We start from the raw sequence: 22631 nt of genomic DNA, 5'->3' as shown, positions 1-22631 counted from the left end.
GCTCCAGCCTCAACTTCTAATACTTTTTTTTTGTTTGTTTGTTTATGTGAGGCTTGTACGTAGCTTCAAATGCTGTTTTTATGTTATTATCTGACCAAGAAGAGTGCAAGAAGTGGATTATGTGTATTTTGGATTAAGGACTGAAGCTTATGAAGGACCACGTATTTTATGTGGACCTAGGACACATAAGTAAGTTTGCTACCAAAAGCAATTTTTCTTATTCAATTTTGAGAAGAATTTAATTATCAGAACGTTCAAGCTATTTAAATAGTATCTCATAGAAACCTTAAAGTAATGTTTTTGTTATGATGTATGATATTATTGGCAAGGTTAGCATGTTTATAGTATGCTGAAGGACAGCTAAAATATCTAATATACTGATATCATTAAAACGCTATTTTTCGTACTTTCTCTGAAGAATTATAATAGCCTTTTTAAATGGTTTTGGTTTAGAATGGATGGTCAGTTTCGGACAGCTGACAGCTCTGAAATAAGAGAGCAAATAAGTATTAATATTAAAACAAGCTGGGAAGATAGAAAGGAACATAAGTGCTCTGAATGTATTGAACTGAAATGAAGAGAACTTGTTGAGACCCAACTTCATGTCTACTTAGGAAACACAACTATATCCTATACTTACATATCTAAGCCTCTTTGCCTACAACTGTGACTCTTCTGGAGTTAAGGATGTGCTAAAGCACTTTGCTGAACTGAGGCCTAAAGAAGCAAACAATATTATTTCCTCTGCAACTCTTTGCAGTTAAGCGGAGATAACACCTGCTGGGTAGAATGAATGATAGTAAGCCTGGTCCCATTTGTCCTTCATCTTCCTTCTTTTACCCACAGTTTACTGTTCTGGGAACAGATGTCACCTCAGGTAGACTATTATATGATTTAGCGAATTCATTTTACAGTCTTACAATCCAGTCTGTTCTACTTCCGGTCCCTGATGGCTTCTTCCAAACAGTCATTCTTTCACATTGCCAATAACCTTGATCTGCTCACGTCTACCACTGTCCCCATAAATCAATATCACAACCAATTTCTCAAGACCATGGTAAAAAATGGGAAGAAGGCTTTTCTCCTCCTCACTCAATAGCTATTCCTCCTTCAGTTGTAGTACTGCCAGATTGTACATACAATTGCCAGTTGTAGTGCTGTGCCGGACTGGAGGGACCCTGAAGCCAGTATGTGCCAAGACTTAGCAGGGCTGTGACAAAAAATATCATCATGCAGGAGACCCAGGCTAAGTTCTTCAGTTCAACAGCCATAACAGAAAGAGGATAGTGAAGACAACGTCCTTGAATCAGTTAAAAAAAATAAATAAATAAAAAGACCAAAAACCTGAGGGAACAGAGATGTACAACGAGAAAAGTTGTTAGACTAACCAAGAAGTAGCCCAGGATGAGCAGAATAAAGAAAATGTCATGGAAAGCAATAAGAGGATATTTCCAGCTACCTGAGGCTGAAAGGAACAACAGAGAAAGCAGACATGGCTAAAAGAGAAGGAGTTCTGAGAGGAAAAAAATAAATGAAGACACGAACCCAAAAAGGAATTTGCATTTTCAATGGGTGTTAGGGTTGTTTTTTTGTTGTTGTTGCTTTGTTTTCCTTCTGAAGGATAATTGAAATATTTCCAGTAAATATAAGTGGATTACAGATTTTTCTATGACATCTACTGATTCTCATAAATAAGAAGATTCATCAGGGCATGTATGTAAGCCCTTTGCAGCAAGAAGCAGAGAAAAAGGTAGCTTCTGCTGAACTACGCATACTGAGAGGCATACATGCCTTGTTCTAACTTGTATTTTAACTCATACCTCAACAAGAACTGGAGAAAGCCTCTTCTCAAGGTTCCCTGTTATTAAAGGAGATTTAACTTCCCACTCACCAAAGGTTAACGTTACTCAAGCTCAGGCTGCTGTGGGGAGCACTTAAAGCAAATCTGCATTAAAGAGATCATATTCATATAGAAAGCATACAATAAGAGTAAAAAAAAAAAAAACCCAAACCATTCTTAATTTAAACCTATAGAGTTAAATTACAATTTCCTCTTTTTTCTATAAGGACTACTTGTAAAAAGTGCTCCAAAAGTAATGCCTCTTGTTATATATGTTAATTCATGATTTCAGAAATGGATGGTGGTAATATGGCAGTAAAGGAAGAACCACCCATCCAATATACTATTAGATTGTGTTGCTGTGTGACAGATGGCAGCAGAAGGGCAGTCTCAGAAAATGGCAAAGTTGTGGCATTGAATTCCTTCATACAGAAAAAAATTTCATTCACTGACTCTGGCTGAGTGTTTATAGAGCCAAACCAGCGGATGTGAGCACAGTGAGGCAGTGGGTACATTTCAGTGTGGCAACAGTAGTGTGAAAAGCCAGAGAAAGTTCCGAATTATGCATACAGAAACAGTGTGTCACTGTTGTCTGTGGCAATTTTTTTTTTTTTTTTAATGAGTATTTCATGCAGGTTTTTGTTCATCATCAGCAAGAATCCACATCTTGGGTGCTAACTTCATTGAAAAACGGTTTTGTATTTGAGAAACTGCTCTATCAGTTGCTGCAAATCCTTATCAGGTATATGGAGTTAAATCCAGTTAACAGCCAGTCATGAGTGGTGTCCTTCAGGGCTCAGTACTGAGGCCACTTCTATTTAACATCTTCATTAATGATCTTGATGAGGGGATTGAGTGCACCCTCCGTAAGCTTGCGGATGGCACCAAGTTGGGAGGGAGCGTAGATCTGCCAGAGGGCAGAAATGCACTACAGAGGGACCTAGATAGACTGGATTGATGGGCCAAGGTTAACTGCATGAGTTTCAATAGGGCAAAGTATCAGGTCCTTCATTTTGGTCACAACAACCCCAGGCAACCCTACATACTTGGGAAGAAGTGGCTGGAAAGTTGCCTGATGGAAAGGGACCTTGGTGTACCGATGGACAGTCAACTGAATATGAGCCAGCAGTGTGCCCAGGTAGCCAAAAAAGACAAATGGCATCCTGGCTTGTATCAGGAATGGTGTGGTGAGCAAGAATAAGGAAGTCATCCTGCCTCTGTACTCAGCACTGGTAAGGCCTCATCTCAAGTGCTATGTTCAGTTTTCAGCACCTCAATACAGAAAGGACACTGAGGTGCTGGAGCAGGTCCAAAGAAGAGCAACAAGGCTTGTGAAGGACTTGGAGAATATGCCCTATGAGGAATGACTAAAGAAACTGGGGATGCTTAGTCTGGGGAAAAGGAGGCTGTGGGAAGACCTTCCAAAATCTGAAAGGTGCTTACAGCAAGAGCAGGGTTGATCTCACTGACGACAGGATGAGGGGAAATGGCCTCAAGTTGCACCAGGGTAAATTTAGGTTGGATATCAGGAAGCACTTCTTTACTGAAAGGGTTGTTAAGCACTGAAACAGGCTCCCCAGGGAGGTGGTTGAGCCACCACCCCTGGATGTGTTTAAAAACTATTTGGATGTGGTGTTCAGGGACACAATTTAGCAGAGGGTTGTTGGGTTGTTAGTTATGGTAGTACAGTTATGTTGTCATTGAACTTGATGATCTTTAAGGTCTTTTCCAGCCTTTGCTAGTCTATAGTCTATATATAAGTAATATATTTTGAAGAGTTTTAAAAAGATAATTCAACTTTGAAATCTACATTTTTCAATTTAACCTATTGTAGGACCCATTAAACTGTTAAAAAATAAACTGTTAATTAGAACTTATTTTTGTCAGAGAACAAAGAGCATCAGTCTGATTTACTGCAGATAGTAATTAATAGTGACTGTGCTGCATAATACCCAGTTAATAAATTCTATGCCCTATACACCAGTTTGGAATTTAATTTATCATGTTCCAAGGTTAAAAAAAAAGATAGTGGAAACATGCAAACCTAGAATAATTTACTACACCATTTGTCTGAAGTGTCATAAGCAAGACTTCTGGCTTTATGTTTTCATTTATAAATATTAATTGCATGGAATTTGCATTCCTAACTCTTGCATGAATGCTACAGAACAAGCACTGCTGGAAAACCTTAGCAATGGCTCATATGAATGGCTACAAGCAGTTCGCAGTTGCTACCTGCTGGATCATATCAGTACTTTTGATATGTCACTGCGATGGATAATCATGTAAAAGACTAATACTGGAATTTTAGAACTAGTCACTTAGCTGCAGAGAGTGTATGTTGACATTGTCACTTCACTGCTTAAAAATAAAAAAAATAACAAAGATGTAAATTCTGGAACACCCTAACACTGTTCTGAACTTGCCCCAACACATTTATAAAATATACTTTATTTTTCCTTTTAAAATTATGTTTTAGAAGTAGAACTCTTTAGAAAATACGCAACTGGAATTGCAAAGAATCTCTAGTCCTGTAATGAAAACGGGGTCATACCTTTCATGATTACAGTTCATTTAAGATTTCTGACTACTGCATGTCAAGTAGTGAGACATAAATAGTTGAAAAATGAATGCATATTCTCTTAAAAATCTGATAAATTTGGTAAAGATTAAGAAAATTCCTTCTGCAAATCCTTGCTGCTGCAGTCTAATAAGAAGTCTATAAATAATACTAAAGTTCCATTTGCAAAATAAATAAATAAATAAAAAATTAATCTACTTGAAGTTCAACTTCCATTCAGTTAAAACTCATTCTTTTAAGAATTCAGAATAATACAGAATAAGGCATTTCAGATATTAAATGCCTATTCCCATCAATCTTGATAGCAAATTACTCTTAAAACTTCCCTGTTTGTAATCTGATCATTCAGTTTTCAATTCACAGGCTTATGAGAAGTAGCCAACACATGCACATAGCAAATCCACTGCAGTCTTGTACCTGCATTTTGTAAATATCAAAAGATTAAAGTATGGTAGCAATTACAACTCTGCATTGGAGAACAACACACTTTACTAAAGATACAAATAAAATGAACGAGTTTGCACCCCCTGCACAATTCTAATCTTCTACTACAAGACACTACTGATTAATATTTAGAAAAATAAAATAACTTAAAGAAAAAAAAAAACAACACGTAACTTAATGAGAACATCTCTTAATGGAAACTCCACTCTGGTAACTGGTAAGTTTGATTATTCATTCCCTCCCTCCTTTCTCTCCCCTACTTTTTCCTTTGAAGAAATGTTGCATATTTCTCAAATTAATTCTATCAGAGAAGAACACATGAGTAAAACGTTAGTAGCTGTTATATAAAAGAAAATATAGTTTTTAAAGCACAAGTAAGTCATTTGCTGATATATCTGAATACTGTTAATTTACAAGCTAAATTAATCCTCAAAATACATAATATTTGCTGCAGCTCATAATTTTATGCTTATCTTAATATTTCAAAGTTCACTAACAGGAATAAAAAAAATCTGAAATCATTTCTTAGTCATGTACAATACCCTTTAAGGAAGTTAGCAGCCTTTAAATATTAGATTAAGAGGACCAACTGCAATGTTTGTGCAACATTTGCAGGATCAACAAAGACGACCCAACCATTTTTATACAGAGATATGAAAGTTAACTTCATGGATTTTCCCTCTCGTTAATATTGGATAAGCATTAAGGAGAAATAATAAAACATTTTGCTTTATTGTTGTTTATCCGAACTAATACTAAGGTTGTTGAAAAGGAGAAACTCCTCAAAATTGAGATATTCTGAAAAAAGAAAATTGCTGAAGACAAACTAGTGGATATTTTCTCTGACAGACAGAAAAATACTACTAATTATGGAAAAATATTTAGTATTAGAATCATTATCCATTTATCACTAACTCACTTCTAGTCCACCTGCAGTTAGATGGCATTTTTCTGCTACCTGGACATCTGCCTCAGTACTTATGTAGAACATTTAATTACTGACAGAACAGAACACTGATAAACTGAACTTTCATTGAAACCTGAGAGAAGCAATCTAGCAAATGTTCTCAACGTCTTGCTTACCTGTTCTGGATGCTTTTAAGAACAAAAATCTTAAAAGCAAGATAAACTGTTATTTTCTCTGAAAGCAGTCTTTTTGCTATAAATGGAGCTACATTCCTTCTTCCACAGTACCGTGCTTTGTAGGATCATGTATATTGGATCATGTAGGAGATCCAGACCAAATTGCTTTCACAAGGAAGAGCAAAACATAAACTTCACTTACGTGCTTTAGCAAAATAGCACTAGGCTATTTCTGCAAAGGAAGAAAAATAAAAAATAGTCTCATTTCCTTAACTTACACCCAAAAAAATTATTCGGAATTCACTGATAAAGAAGAGACTGAGAAGAAGCATAATTGACTGTCTTGAATCATTTCTTGTCAGCCAAACCACAAAGGATTTCTTCCTTGGAAATGTAGAGATTCTAGAATCTCAATTCCATTTCTTCCCAGGTAAGCAAAGCTGTTTCAGCAACAAACTCAGAAGACTATATCTTGCCTGGGTTTTGGCATTTTGTTGGCTTGGTAATGAAAGCCCATGGAATCAGGCCTGCCTTTACAAAATGACTTCATATTGAATAGGACAGGCCCAACTATCCACTCAGCATTTTCAACTGGCCACAACTGGACAATCCACTTAGTTTTTTTCCTTTTCTTATGAAGACTGCTTGGTTTAATCCTAATCTTCACTTCTATTCACACATTCTAAGCAGTCTCAAAGTACCTCATTTTTGAGATTTTGCCTAAAATGACACCACTGAAATTTAGGTCTCTTTATGAGTCCCATCATATTTTCCATCACCTTACTTTTTGTCTTCTTATTTCTAAGTGTTTCAAAATAGCACAGTAAAGATATTCCAGCTCCATAGGCTGCTCAGGTTGAAAAGACTGTGCTAACAGTTCAGTACCAGGATGCATAAATTCATATATGCTCAATTTATCTAAGTATTTCCTGATCTGATCCTCTTGCACCAAGGTTACATCTTCCTTGCTACACCCTTTCTCCATGGCCTCTGAGACCTAGAATTCCTGAAGGCTAGTTTTCCTAGTAAAGACTGAGGTAAATAAATCATGCAATATTTCAGATTGTTCTATGTACCATGTAACAAAGTACACAATTTGCAGTCCATGATGCATAGGAAATGGCCTGTTTCCCACCCACAGGTTTCTCTATATCTCCCAAGGAGGAGGAGGGGGTTTTTTATTCTTTTGTAAACTAGTTTCCTTCCTGTATTTTTAAAACCACCTCTAAATCTAAGAAACATCTAACATTCTTGTCTGACTTTCTGAAAATGGGGACCTGGCCACTGTTGACTATAAGTGATTTGACTTCTGTACAGATACTTTCTAGATGTATATTTTATCTCCAGATATTGCTAATGTTTGCAGGCATGAAATATAAATACATCTGGAAGTATCTTTCAAACTATCTCCCTACATTCGTATTTCATTGTTCAAAAAATGTCCTTATCACAGAAAAGGAACTCTGTGTCGTTGCATGACCTCACCACTAACACTAACCCTTGAATGCATTCTATTTAAAACTAGCCTCATAAGATCCTCCACATACATATGGTAACTTTCTTTCCAGGTAGTTATGCATCTGTTTGTGATCTAATACACATCCAAAATGTCTGCAAGCAAAAGTGCACTGTAAGACGTTATACAAATCAAGCATCTTATTTTTATCATGTCACAAACATTTTAGAAAGGGAAAGGAAAAGGAAAAAATTGTATGGGCATATATTTCCTATAAGGAAGCTGATAAATCCCATAAGAAAAACACACAAAAAAAAGAAATCATACTTTTTCAGGCTATAAGACAAATAAAATACTTTCAGACTGTAGAATTTATACATCGTGTTTCACATTCTTATTAGACAGAAGCAGAAAAAAACCTGCTTTTGCAAAACCACAACTTTTTCTGCCTTCTGTAATCAAAGTATCTCTTCCTATCTTCATCAGTAATGACAATGCCAGTTCCTGTCTAATAGCTTCTAAACTGGAAAACCAGGATCCTTAGGATTCTTAGTTACAGGCTCCTCAAATAAAAATATATATATATATATCTTTTTAGATTACATATTTTAATTATATGGTGTTATCCTCACTCTGGATCTGCATTCACCAACCAGGATGCACAACCAAGACAACACCAATACTATCAGAGACAAGCTCACCACAGTCTACTGCTGTAACTATACGATGCAAGAAAGCACAAGACAGCAGAGCAGGAGGTTCTGGACCACAGTGAACAAGCATTCACTCAGACACAGCAACTATGTGCGTAGAAATAAGATTAAAACAAAAAACCACTTATCTTTAGAAGGCTTATAAGATCCTCATAGGAGCAGGAATCACCAGATAAAAATCTCTTTCTTCCACTGCCAATCTTTAAATGAAGTAGATCCTGGCTCCACCCCTTCTAGTCACACATGTGCAACTGAGCTACCCTGGATTGGCCCTGCCTTTCTACCAGGTGCTCAATCACTGCTTCAAGCCATGACTTAGCATTTCCACTACAGACTACAATCCACTACCTGTAGCGGATTGCTTGTGGCTTTCTTTTTAACTAATACTGAAGACCTCTGCCACTAAAGAGTAGACTTAACTGAAAAAGAGAATCTTTCAACAGTGTTTAGAGGTGACCATCTTGATCAGTTAATGCTTTTAGTTCTGCCAATTTAGAGCTGAAGACCAGTACACCAATGCAAATAAAGCTGCCTTTGATTTTAATGGAGCCTCACATTGTTATTTCTTGGGTGGGAAAACTGATACAATTTGATTAAAGTGTTAGGACTGTTACATCCATCCTAAGATAGGGCTTTAATTTAATATTGCATTTATTAAAATATCAGATTTTGTGTTCTGATTGTTGACATAAAGAGTTTCAAATGAATCCCATTCCCTTTAAATTTCCTCCCATACACGTATCACTCAATTCTCTCTATATTATTCAAATATTTCATTTATTTTTGTGCAGTCTTTATGTAGTTTATTTCTATAGATGATACAAATGCACAAACTACTCTGGCTTTTAACAGTAGCATGTTTTTAAACCCCATCTTTTTTTATACCACTACATGCTCTCACTGAAGTTACTGATTTCATTTAGATTAAGGAGGCAGATTTTTTCTGGCTTACCATCCCATTGCAATAGTGAAGTAGCAGTTCTGAAGAGGTACAAAATATAGCAAACATTGCAGTTATGCTCATAGCTACATCTGCATGCAAATGAGGCATTTGCTGAAATTGAACTCAAATTCAGTGCTATTTGTTCTAACTTCCATGCCTAGCAACTGGCTAAGTATGCAAGAGGTTACTGCTTTTAAGCCAGACCACTAAAGAGAGCATAAGAGGCTCCTGCATAATTTCTGCATTTGACCTCAGTCTGCTGTTTCATAAGATCGCTGCCAAAATTCGAGCAAAATGAGCAGAAACATTTGTTAACAGCAGGAAAATGCATTTAGGTTTCTTGAGGTAAACAAAATATGGTGAAATAGCAAGGACTGAAAACTTGCTGTTGTGGGAGCCATTTACAATTTAGCATTGGTATTTCTTTACAAACACTTCTGTTTGAGAAAAAAAAGTGAAATATAAAAACACCTGGAAATCAACAAATTATTGGCAAGATACTAAACAGAACAACCTCCAGGAATTTAAATGAGAGGTGATAAGGACATCACCTGTTCTGAGTTTTCAAACATGGTTATGGGTTTTTTATTTGTTTGTTTGTTTGGGTTTTTTTGTTTGTTTGTTTTTGTTTGTTTGTTTTTTTGTTTTGTTTTCATTTTTCTAAAGCCTTTCAAGCACATAACATAGTGAGTTCCAATCAGATGGAACCTACTGTTGTTCCAGGTTTTGCTTCTTTTTTTCTTGTCACCTAGCACACGGTCAGTATTTTTTTGTTTTTGCATAATGTACAGTGCCCACTCATTTTCTATGAAAAAGTAAACATTTCCCTGGCTTTGCTGTTGTGCCAAAAAGCCCTTGGTGAAAAAGAAATAAGCGTATGTACAGGTGCACATTAGAAGAAAAAACAACTCAAGCAGTGTGCAAGTGTATTTTGAATGTTAATGAATTGATTTGTTTGTTTTTGTCAAGACCTCTATGCAACCACTGTTGTAATTCTAACAAACAAGGCAGAGAAAAAACTTTGTTCCCTTTGTTTTGCAAAACATGTGGGTCCAGATGAAAACCAGTGACTTTTTGGTTTAACAGCAAAGCAAGGGAAATATGACCCTCATAGTTGAAAAAATTAGTGGACACTGTTCTTGTAAGTCCACATAAGGACAAATAACAATGTAAGACACATCTGATGTATATAAAATGCTATTTGCTTGTACTTTTTTTATGTGTAGGCAACACTAATTTGGGTTTTTTAACTCTCCTATCTCAGAGTTTTCTTGTTTTTTACGATAGGAAACAATGTGCTACTGCTTGCTACAAGGATGCTTTAGCGTAAAAAGAAACTAGGTGCTGATAAAGCGTAGAATCATATAAATATTTGAGTTGGAACAGACCCTTAAAGTTCATCTGCCAACTCTCTTGTGATGAACAGGGACCCCTACGGTTCAGTTAAGTTGCTCAGAGCCCAGTCCAACCTGACTTGAATGTCATCAAGGTCAAGGCATTTACCACCTCTCTGGTCAGCTTGTTCCAGTGCTTCACTATCTCACTGTAATTTCCTTTTCCCTTTATATCCAACCTAAATCTCCCCTTTTAGTATGAATTCATTTCTCCCTGTCCTATCATAACAGGCCCTGTGAAAGAGTCTGATCCCTTCTCTTCAGTATGACTAAGAGGGGACTGTAACAAAGAATATTCACAGTTACAAAGGAGTAGCCTTCGAGGGTAGAATCACAGAGTTTGGCTTCCTACAAACTATTTTTCAAGTTACTGGCAGTAAATTTGCAGCCTGTCTTGCATTTTTAATCAAGACTAAAGAATACTCTTCACTTCAGTCTAATATTGTGGTCTTATAGACAGCCTTGGCATATATTACATAATCTGTTTTTTAATACAGTCTTTAGTGTGAGAATGTTTGAGGACCTAATATTTAAATATAAGAACATTATTTTGAGACTCAAAAATTTTCCCAAGCAGTTAGTTATAATGATGGGATTTATCTCATCTAATCCTAAAAATCTATGTTCTGAACTCATTGCAATAGTTTTTCTTTTGTCACGTATAAGAACAGGGACACTGAAGACATGAGTCCAGCAGAGGGCCACAAAGATGGTGAGGGGCCTGGAGCATCTCTCATATGAAGAAAGGCTGACTGAACTGGGTCTGTTCAGCCTTGAGAAAAGAAGACTGAGAGGGGACCTGATCCAGGTCTATAAATATCTAAGGTGTGGGGGGCAGAATGGCGAGGCCAGGCTGTTTTCATTGGTGAGTGGAGACAGGACAAGGGGAAACGGCTGGAAACTGCAGCATAGGAAGTTCCGCACAAACATGCGCAAGAACTTCTTTACAGTGAAGGTGACGGAGCACTGGAACAGGCTGCCCAGTCTCTCAGGCTGCTGTCTCCTTCTCTGGAGATGTTCAAGACCTGCCTGGATGCCTACCTGTGCGACCTGGTGTAGGGAACCTGCTTTGGCAGGGCGGTTGGACTTGATGATCTCTGAAGGTCCCTTCCAACCCCTAAGATTCTGTGATTCTGTGATAAAATGTCTGATTTGTATTAGTCAAGAGAAATGTAGTTTAGCATGTCTATAGACGTCTTCAGTTAAAAAAGTTTCAAAAACTGTATCTAATACAGACAATTTGATTTTCATCAGATGAAACCTTGCGTTGAACTAAACATGGTATCAGAGGAAATAGATGCTGGAAAACAACAGACTGGCCAGGATCCTGCACAGCCTTAGATTCCTCCGTTTTCCAGTCCCAGTTATGAGCATTCAGCCTTACTCCTACTCTGTAATTGTGATAGTGTAAAACCTACAGAAAGCCTTCCCAACAGCTGGAAGGAGAAGAGGAAGTGGAAAAAGTGTCCAGCTACTTCCACTCAAGATGTGGAGCCATTTCTAGGAAAAAAAGAAAGGTCAAGAGAAAAGAAAAGGGAAAAGGGAAGAGAATATGAAAGTTGTTTTCTTAAACCATCCTTTATTACTTATCTTCTCCATTTCCCTCAGGTTCTTGAGCTCCACTATTTTATGGTCACTGTGGCCTAAAGCTACCACTGATTATTACATCCTCACCCTGTCTGTAAACAGCATATTTACTGTAATTAACCCCTTAATTTGTCCCATCCAAAATTTTTGTCTAGTTATCTTTGACATCCTCCAAAAATCATCTGGTTTGCTTGTGTTGCCCTTCCAAAAGACACCAGGGAGAACACTGCACCCTGTTAGAACTGGGACTTCTCTGAGTTATATAAAGAATGCTTCATCTGATATTTTAATCCTGATCGAGTGACCAGAAGCAAACTTCATCACAATGTCAACCTTCATATCTTAAGTAAAATCTTATTTAGTAAAAGGTACAGCACTAATAATTCTAAGCTGATAATCTCAGAATTACCGCAAGGTTTGATGTGATCACTAGATAACATACAAGACTGCATAGCAAAAAACCTGGATTCTGTGGCCAGTTCTCCAATCTGCTTGCTGTTGACCCTAAGAAGTTTTAATGTACCTTTTAATTCACAGTGAGAGAAAAATAAACATCCTCTCCTTGCTCTCAATATAAAATGGCATTCAGAAATCTGACAGACTCCATTTGTTTGAGTATCATGTCGGAGCAGCAGTCTTATTGAAAATTTAACGGAGTTGTGTTCAGATAATATTTTAAAAGTCTGATTTCTAAGAATACATTCTGTTCCTACTAATCTTAGAGTACAAAGTGTTTTCAAATCTGTATTCCTCTAGTAAATATGCTTGCAACTTTACAGACCATGAAACTCTTCACAGATAAATTTGCAGGATAATGGAATGGTACAAGAAAAATATTTTCTTTTAAAACAGTCCTGTAGACAATCAGCTGTAGGTTTTATTCCTCTATAGGTGACAAACATAACAAATGTCAGCTCATTAAAGGATGGAATAATACCTATGGAAATTAGATCTTTCACTGTGCTATTTTCACATGAAAATATACATTTGAAAATGAGTACAGGGATTTTCTATATATCATCTTGTCAATATAACATGATTTTCATCATGAATCCATGTAAACAGCAAGGGCTACACAATGCATTAACAAAGCAAGCAGCAGTCGCATTTTAGCAGTGTAGCAACAAGAAATGCCGTAATTTCTTAGTCTGTGAAAAAGAATTTGAAAAAAAGATTACTTAGTCTATGGCAAACAGTTGAAAGACGCTGTGCTGACTGAAGTCCAAAAGAAAAACAATATACTATTCCATGTTATTTTACTGAAAAACAATATTTGAAGCAGTTTCTGGAAGCCAAGTATAAGTATATGAGAACACTGACACTTCATTTTGTTTTATCGAGTTTTTACACTTTTGTATACCCACCAGGTTTTTCTTATTTCTGATGGGTTTAAAGTGAATGACGAATCAGAAACCAAGTAATATAATCTCTGAATAGCACTTTGCTTTCTCAATCCAAAATTCTATGTGAACTTCATCCAGTAACTCTTGTAACTGGTAACTTGTAACAGATTTACTTCATACACAGAACATGTAAGAAAAGTCCGTAAACATTAGAACACTGAGTAGCTTGTTATTTGCACAAGATTGTGAAAATATTTTGAAGGATTCCTCTTTAGTTTATACAGTAGTAGCAATCATTGTCATGAAGGCATAATTAGTTTTACTCTCAAGAAAAGTTTCCCCTGAAACATTGTCAGATTTATAATGTCTTAACTTTCTCAAAAAAGTAAATTACAAAAAAAGTATGTTTGAATCAAGATGCCTGCTATACTGTTGACTAAATTTTTTGTGAAAATCTGAAGGTAAAATTTAAAGTGTTTTTCTACATTCTGTTTTAGCTTTGAAAGTCTTCTTATTGAGAGTATTTAGAAACACTAGACAGTGTCTGCAAATTTTCCTCCAAGTCTGTAGTGATTTAGCTCTGTAAGGAAAATTCTTATCATCTGGATAAATGTTACAAAAAAAACATTGTTTACCTAGGATATTGAGAATTTGTCTCTTCTGATTCCTTTATAGCTTTTTATTTTGGTTTCTTGATGATCTGAATTACATTAAGCAGATGATTTTTTTAATACTGTATGAATTGTGGGCTTTAGGTTTGTGCTCAGCCATATCCCTTAGCTTAATTAGGTTTGTTTGTACATGCTACAAGGACTTAGCAAAATTCTGGAAAAAGAATGGGTAAAATCAGAAGACATTCACTCAGCTGTTAAGCTGTCAGTCCATCATAACTTGAATATTGATTTTGGGGGGGTTGGTGACATTCCCTAGGTGTACATGTCAAGTTTGTTGACAGCAAATTCTATACTTAATTGAATGTGATGTCTGTATGTGAGGTGATGAAGTATGTCAGTGATGTATATGCTCTTCCTCCTCTTCCCTCCAGCACTTTCCAATATATTCAATGGCTTGTTATGATATTCCAGACTGTTTTGGCAAAGCTGCCTTCATTTTATTTCTTTTTTCATAAATCGAAAAGCTGGGTCTGATCTCATGTCATTTTAGCACAGGTACGTCTTAACTGGATTGTGAGACAACAAACGAGTTTTACCCTTTTAAACACTCATTTAGTCCTCCTGAGTGTTTATGTCAAGGATAAAGGTGAACTAATAGGTAGCAATTCATATTATAGCTTTAGGCAGTCTTAATAAAGGCTTTGCACGTTCTGCAGTCCATTCACTGTGAAATTAATAATCTTATCCCACTCTTACTCAGTGCACCAATATTAAGTTAACTAAACAAAATATGTTCATATCTCAGGTGGCTTAAAATTTATAAGAAATACACACTTTCTTCAGTATTTCTAAATCACAGATAATTGTCTTAGTACCCGTAGCATACTTGTGAAACCTACAACAGATACATAGAGAACAATAATGGTAGAGCAAATTCTCAGCTACAGAACACTATTTTTGAACATAGTCACCACCATTAGTAGTGCATTTTCACCAGCAGTGAACAAGAGCCTGCATGCCATACTCAGAAATATCTGTACCAGAGCCGATGACCTGTTATCACAGCTGAAATACACTGCTCATTACCCTCACTGTGCTCACATCCACTGTTTAGTCTCTGTGAACATTCAGAAAGCACTGATGAATGTCAATGGATGCAATTTCTTTCCACATGGGGGAATTCAGTTACATACCTTTGCTTCATACACACTTTCATGTCAGATGCCATTTTGTCAGACTGCCCTTCTGCTGCTACATGTCACACACAGCAGCAAACTGTAACAGAATATTGGAAAACTGGTTCAGGCTCTACCATCACCATGCACCTCTGACAACATGGGCCAACATAATAAATTAAGAGTAAGAGGCACTACTTTTGGAGCAGCCCTCATAGGCAGATAAGGGAATTCAAAGTAGGAAATCATATTTATCTGGAGATCCAGTAGGCAGGTACAATGCATTTGTTAGAACACTAATTCACACCATTTCATGAGCCAGGGAAATATATCTTTTCCAACAGAGATGTGGCAGAACCATATACAATGGGAACTAACTGACCAACTGAGAGTAATGGAGGTTAAAAAAAAAAGTTCCCACCAGGCTGAGCATTGAAAAGACTCCTGCATTTGTACTGAACCCCCAAGACACTCTTGCCTATAGGTAACAGGAGTCTGCTTCCAGCATGTCAGGTACAAACAGAAGCCAGTGATGTTAGGAAACAGAAAAGAATAACTTCTCTAATTTAACAATAGAATTATATAAGGTAATGGATACACCAGCAACATGAACTTGAAAAAAGTTTATTCTCTAGCAGCAAATTAACACATCCATGAGAGTCTTAAGATTTTGTTAATACATCCAAGTGAAGAAGGATTTTTTTCCAAAACCAGGGAAGAGTCAGCCTGTTGCTGCATATCGCCAAAATGTTCATTAACAGGAATCTGACTTTTGAACCTCTGCAAAGTTAGCTATCACCCTTTTGCTCAAAGCTTCCTTTCAAATTTAGGTCTTTCAGCAAAGAAAGTTTTAGTCAGATCCTTTACGATGATATGTTTTCCTTTCTCTGCCTTTGTCTACACTAAAGCATTAGAATTGTTAACCAAGCTCTTCATAAACATGTGAATTTACCATTTTGTGGGAAAAAAAAAAAAAAAAAGAAAATATTTAATGCAGTGAAAATAAAAAGACACCAAGACACCACTTAATCCAAAACTGGAAAACCATAATTTATCATACATTTGTTGGTTGAATCTGACAGACAATAACACTGGCTCTAAATTTCAGTGACAGAGGATGTGCCAACTCTCTGAAGAAAAAAAGCTGTATAAAAGAAAGGAGATGGTGATTTTACTAAGTTTCATATTAGGAATCCAAACAAGCTTTTGAAAATCTTACTGCCTTAAAGACAGTTTGACATTTAAAAATTGAAGTCCTTTACAAAGTCACATCTTTTCTGATGTGTTTAAGTACTTTATGTGTTCAGTAAATGTCATAATGCCATTAATTCTCTTTGCAGAGACAAGCAATTTTATTCTGTTATCGAGGTGTACTGCAACTAGTGGAGTGTCGGTCTGAACAGTGAAAGTCTGAAGTGGGTTTGTCTGAAAAGACAGGTGCTGAAAATTGGTCACTGGGAGTTGGGATTCAGTGAATGTTGGTACCTCAACTGCTTGAGCAGATAAAAACAAAATTTTCATGTTAGCCAAATCTATAGTTTCCTTTTTTACTAAGTCAGTGCCATTTAGGAACATGTATTTTTTGATTGGAAAGTACCCTTTTTCTCCTAATAATTGTATGTGAATATTTTTATGTCATCACACTGCTTTTCCACATGACTTGACCCAGAGGTTGCTAAGCAACCTTCTCCAACCCAGGGAAACCACAGGCAGCCTTAGCAGAAGATACATGTGGGTCACCCTAATACTAAGAAAAAATTAACTGAGTATTCTAAGAGCTCCAATTGTTTTTTATAGTCCTTTTAACCAAACATTAGTAATTTACTCTTGCTAAACCAAGAGTCATTTGAGAAATTGCTGCAGGCACGTTTTTTCAACTGCTGGGAAAGTAAATGAGTAAATAATACTTTGCACCTTTGTATTGCGCTACTGTAGTCTTGTAGTATTTATGTTATGGGTTGTTAAGGTATTTTGAGAGGTTTTGCACATTAAGTAATGGCTAATTGAGGGAGTAGTTAGATGCTGCCTCTTGCAGCATGAAAAAATTTGGGCAGACCGGGGACAATCAGTGCTGACTTGGGGCAGCTGGCACTTGGGATACCTGTGTGCTTGGCCCTGCTTGGTGTCACCAGTGCTGCCTGGACAAGGAGAGGTTGTCCACAGGCAACACATCTCCCAGAGCACAAGGCAACTTGGCACAGGTCTTCTACTTACAGACATCCTCCAAAAAGAATTTCTCTTTTGCAGTGCTAGCATCAGTGCAACGGGATTTGGTATAGGACAAGGTTAGTCTAAGGCCCCATTTTAACATCCGTTCTGGTCTGTTTTCAAGTCTTGTCACAAATAAATAAATACAGCTAACGCATCTTCACATCTTGAGCCATGTGCATGGCTCATGCTCTGGAGCACACCAGACAGAGATGGCTGGAAGCTGAAGGCATAAAATGAATATGTGCGCTAGTATCTCACCCATTCCCAGATCTGGATGTGGGTTTTATCTAGGTTCTGTGCTTTAAAGTAGAGCAACCTACAAACTGAACATATGATAATACCTCAAGATCCCTTTGTGAGCTCTTTATATTTTATGATGCATCAGCAGGCTACTGTGGGGACAACCTGTCTAGATGGTATGCCAGTTTCAATGGTGGGTTTCCTAGCACTCAGTTAACACTTAAGTAGTTAGATACTAAAAAGGAGAACCTTAGTGGGTAATGGATTAGTAATGCATTGGATAGTCCAAGAACTATCACTTCTCCTGTGTACCGCAGTGCTTTGACCACAACACCCTCAGTCACTTCTCTGCCTGAGATAACCTAAGAACTGGTGATTCTTCTTAAGATTTATTCCCTTTCTTCTAATTAGATAAATTACAGAGGTGAACTAATTTGCCAAAGTTCACAAAGGGGATCAGTGGCAGAATAGAAAAATACCTTCTGTCTCCCTCCTGTGCCCAAATCCAATACCCAGCTTCCCACCACAAAGCATAACTTGTTCTAATGGTATGGGCACAAGGAGAAATCACCTGGAGGCACACAAAGAGGCTTGTTTATAATAACAAGGGACCAGGAGACAGGCAGCTAAACCAGCTCTGTACACAGAAACTTTAAAGATAAGAGTGAACACAAACTTCATATCTGTTCTCAAGGCCACTTGACTCTTTAGAGGTTTAATTTTGCAGATTATCAAGCTGTGGCCACATCAGCTCAGCTCCCAGAAGTGTGGTAAATCAGATCCTGGCCACGTAACTGAAATGTGAGTGCTCATTTGGAAGAAAAATCTATGCTTTGGAATCTGTCACAGTGAAGAAAACATTGCAAAAGGAAACTCACAGAGAGGTGCCTGTGAGAACTGACAGTTCAGACGCAACAAAAGTAGATCTAGGAGTGAAGTACACAAGTCCTCCATTCATCTCCCTGAGTGATAACTCTAAAACCTATTTTGCCACTGGTATGTGTTATTTCACTGCTGAGTAGAGAATGAAAGAAGAAAGGATGATAACACCTTAATAATCAGCAACTTGTTTCTCCCCATAAGAGGCATAGACTGAATTTCAAGCAGAGTTTTAAAAAATGCTTTCATTTTGCTGAGTGAAACCCAGACTTCACTGAAATCAATAGTACTTTTGTCACTGCACTTGGAGAAGCCAAGATTCCATCCAGAACCTTCCCAGATTAATCTCTGCTAAGAGCACCAGGATATGCATTTTCAAGAGCTTAATTCTCAATGTGTTTTCTCCAGAAATATATAGTACTTTATTAGTTTTTAAGTTTTTAATTAATATCTTCAGAAAACCTAGCAAAAATAGGTTTATTTTAATTTAATATTAATTAGATAATAGTTTAATTTAATAACAGTCTTTTGGCACTTGGATTTTTAATGCATTGAATTAGATGCAAAACTACTGGGATACAAAACTAAAACTATCAGGGTAAATTCAGTAACAAAGATCTTGTACCCAGGATTTGGACTTTTAAATCATAAGATCATGGACTCTAAATAATTTTATACAGGATAGTAAATATTAGAATTTCTTACTTGACAAAGCTGTACATCAGGCCACTGTTGGGTTGTGGAATTAATTGCAGGAAAACTGATCTTCACTGGCCATCAAATGAAGTAAACAAACATCAGGGTTTCCGGAATGCAAGGCAGAGGCTACAATTAAAGAAAGGAGTAACATCAACAAATAATCATAAGTAATGTTCATAAACCTTTTAGGAAAGTTCTGCTATGCAAAAAATAACTGGTATTAGAAACAGACCCCTTATCTCTAGCAAACACATTTGTTAGGCTTATAAACAAGATATAAATTATGTATACTCTTGCTGCTGTGACAAAATACAACAAATACATGAAAAACACATTTCATTAAATTTTAAATAAATTGCCTTTTTAACTCATGAGGAGATGTTTATTTCAAGAGTTTATTTTTTCTAACTTTCTTTTATCTTTAAACGGAAAAGTTATTGTCAATCTTCAGAAAAAGAATTTAACCACTAATGCTGTGAAAAAGAGAAAATAATGACTCAGCCAACAGAAAGAATATTTTGTCTTCAGTATAGAAGATTAATTTCCCTGTCCCCTGACCATTCTATGTGTTAGAGCAGCAAATTACAATGACAGTCACCAAAAAATGCACTCACAAATTTGGAAAGATAGAAGTTCTTCTTAAAGGCTCTCAGAGATGTTTCATTCTTCATGAATTCACTAGATGGCTGAAAGCTGTATTCCTTCAAAACATTTGTGCTTTCCTCATTGCTGCTGTGGCCTCTGCCTTCATCAACAGCTTCCTCTGTCTGTCCAAGTTTCTATGACAGTAATAGCCAGGTAGCATCATATTTTATGTTTGTTTTTCTTTTTTATTTTGGTTGATCTTTCTGTGTTTTCTCTATTCATCACTCCCTGTTCTGTACTACTCCCTTCCATATCAGACAAAATTCTCCTCTCTGTTCATACCCAATAACCTTGGTTTTTAGGTAGAGAAGGATTTATGAGGAACAAGACAAAACTAGCAGACGATACCTTCTAAAGCCAGAGCTTCTGCATCTCAGACAGAAAACACACCCTGGAAAACATTACTATTAATATGCCTTACCTATAAATCTGTCTAATTTAGGAGAAAAGCAAGCAATAAGGGTTTTTTCATGTTTGTTCAATTAAGAAATTAATTTGATGATCTGTGGGGGAAAGATGTAACTGTTAGCGAGTCAATAAAGAGTTTATCAGACTCCTTGATAGACTCTATCACTGAGAAATCTTGGGAGTCTGGAGTGTAAGACAGAGAGCAAACAGTATCTTTATGCGTCCGAGGGTAAACAGGAGGTTCTGTTTGTATGCATTGTTAATCTAATCACACTTAAGAAACCTTTCATCCTTTATCACTGTTATGTGGGAGAAGCTAGGCCCAATTAACTGATTAGAGGGACAGGAATTTCTTGCTTGTAAGTGAATGGTATATAAGATGTATGTTGAACACAATAAAGGAGAACGATTCTGAGAACTATTCTGATGCTACAAGAAACTGTGACAGCTCTCTAACTCAGCTGAGCACTGACAGTGATCAGCTGGGTAAATTACTTTGAGTGAGTTACTCTGTGAAAGACCAGAGTTTTTTGGGGTTTAGTGGACTATCAGTTTATAGAAAAGTATAGTTGTCAGTTTCAGGAAGCTTTTTAAATCTTTTCATAGACTCATAGAATAGCTTATATTGGAAGACACCTTAAAGGTCATCAAGTTCCACACCCCAGGGCCCCATCCAACCTGGCCTTGAATATCTCAGAGAATAGGACATTCACAACCTCCCTGTGCAATTTGTTCCAGTCTCTCAACACCCCCTGAGTAAGGAATTTCTTCCTAACATCTAACTTAAATCTTTGCTCTTAAATTTAAAGTCATTCTGCAATATATTCATTATGGCTAAAAAAAATAACGGAATATGCAAAATTTTAAGTCTATGACATACTTAATTAACAAGTTTTTATATTTGTAATTCACAAGGACCAATAAAATACCCATACAAATTTAATTTCTTATACAGTAATTAAATTTCAAGTACTGGCATGTATTAAGAAGAAACATGCTGAAAGAAAAAATAGTTTTGAGTGATTTATTGTTTGTAACAAAGCAGATGAGAGCAAAATGTGTACTTTTTTGGGGAACTGATTTTTGAGAGCACATCAGGACAGCAGCGCTGCTGCAATGGTACAAAGGCATTTGTACCTCTTGTTCCCAGTCAGAAGATTCATACCTGTGCACTGAACAGGAGCACAGAGTCCTATCTGATCTCTTTTTCACCACTTGGAAAATACAGAAAAAAATTTTAGCCTGGTTAGTAATCTGACAAAAATTGTAAGTTTTAACCTACATAAATATTGAGCAATGCTCCACCACAGGTGAAGAACTCTGCATTTACCTTTTCTGAACTTTGTGCCACTTATGTTTGCCTGATCAATCTAGATCCATCTACCAGGTCTCACCTCTTTCAGCAGCACCTCCCAGTTTGGTAATAGACTTGACAGGGATGTCTTCAACTCCTGCATCAAGATAATTGAAAAAATGTGGAACAGAAATGCCCCTAGAATCGAGCCCTGGGGAACACTGCTGGTGCCCAGCTGCCAGCCAGCTGCAGCACCATTTAGCTGCCCTTTGAGCCAGTTCTTCACCCAGCAGAGATGAGCCTATTTATCTAACATTTGGAAGATTTTTCTAGATAGTACTACTATGAGGGACAGTAAAAAAAGGAACCATATTTCTAGCTACTTGCTAGACTTAACCAATATTAACAGGTTATTTCAATTCTCAGACCTAAGATAAGGACCATGATTCACAATGTCTAATATGTGTCATGCAAGTAGGATTTTCTCTAATTTCAGAGAATACCTAGAGGTTTTACATTTTATCCTAAATCTTATTTGTCTTAATAACCAGTGACAATGTTTCTGTTACCCTGATATTTTCAATAACATATGAATTACTGATCTAAGTTACCTTTCCTCAAAGAACAACTGGAATAATTGAATTCCATGAGCAAAGAGCAAGACAATGATTCTTGATGATTTGCTCAATAAAAGAATCTGGCATGAAAACTCAGATTTGGATTTTGTAATTACTTCTAAAAAGTAAGTTAACTTTCCTTTAGCAATATTTCCGAAGTCTACAGTGGGCTTAATCTACATTTTATCTTCATCCAAGCAGTACTGGAGTGCAAATAACTTACTACATTCTGTAGAAAAATAATACTTTGTGTGTTGTATTTTCAGCTTCATAAAAGTTCTGCAACAAAAAACTAGAAGTTAAAATTATGTTTTAATGGTTGTAGGTTGCCCATCACTTCATTAAGACTCTTATTTGAAAAAGCATACCAGTGTGTGTATTACCCTCATCACTTTGTTGATTTTGTGGCTGAAAGTAATGGAACATAGTGAAGATGAGAACTGGTCCAATTCACTGAAGAAAGTT

The sequence above is a fragment of the Lagopus muta genome, chromosome 4 (genome assembly GCF_023343835.1).
Source record: "Lagopus muta isolate bLagMut1 chromosome 4, bLagMut1 primary, whole genome shotgun sequence".
In the NCBI taxonomy this organism is placed as follows: domain Eukaryota; kingdom Metazoa; phylum Chordata; class Aves; order Galliformes; family Phasianidae; genus Lagopus; species Lagopus muta.
The sequence above is the reverse complement of the archived record's forward strand: the minus strand, read 5'-3'. Positions refer to the sequence as shown.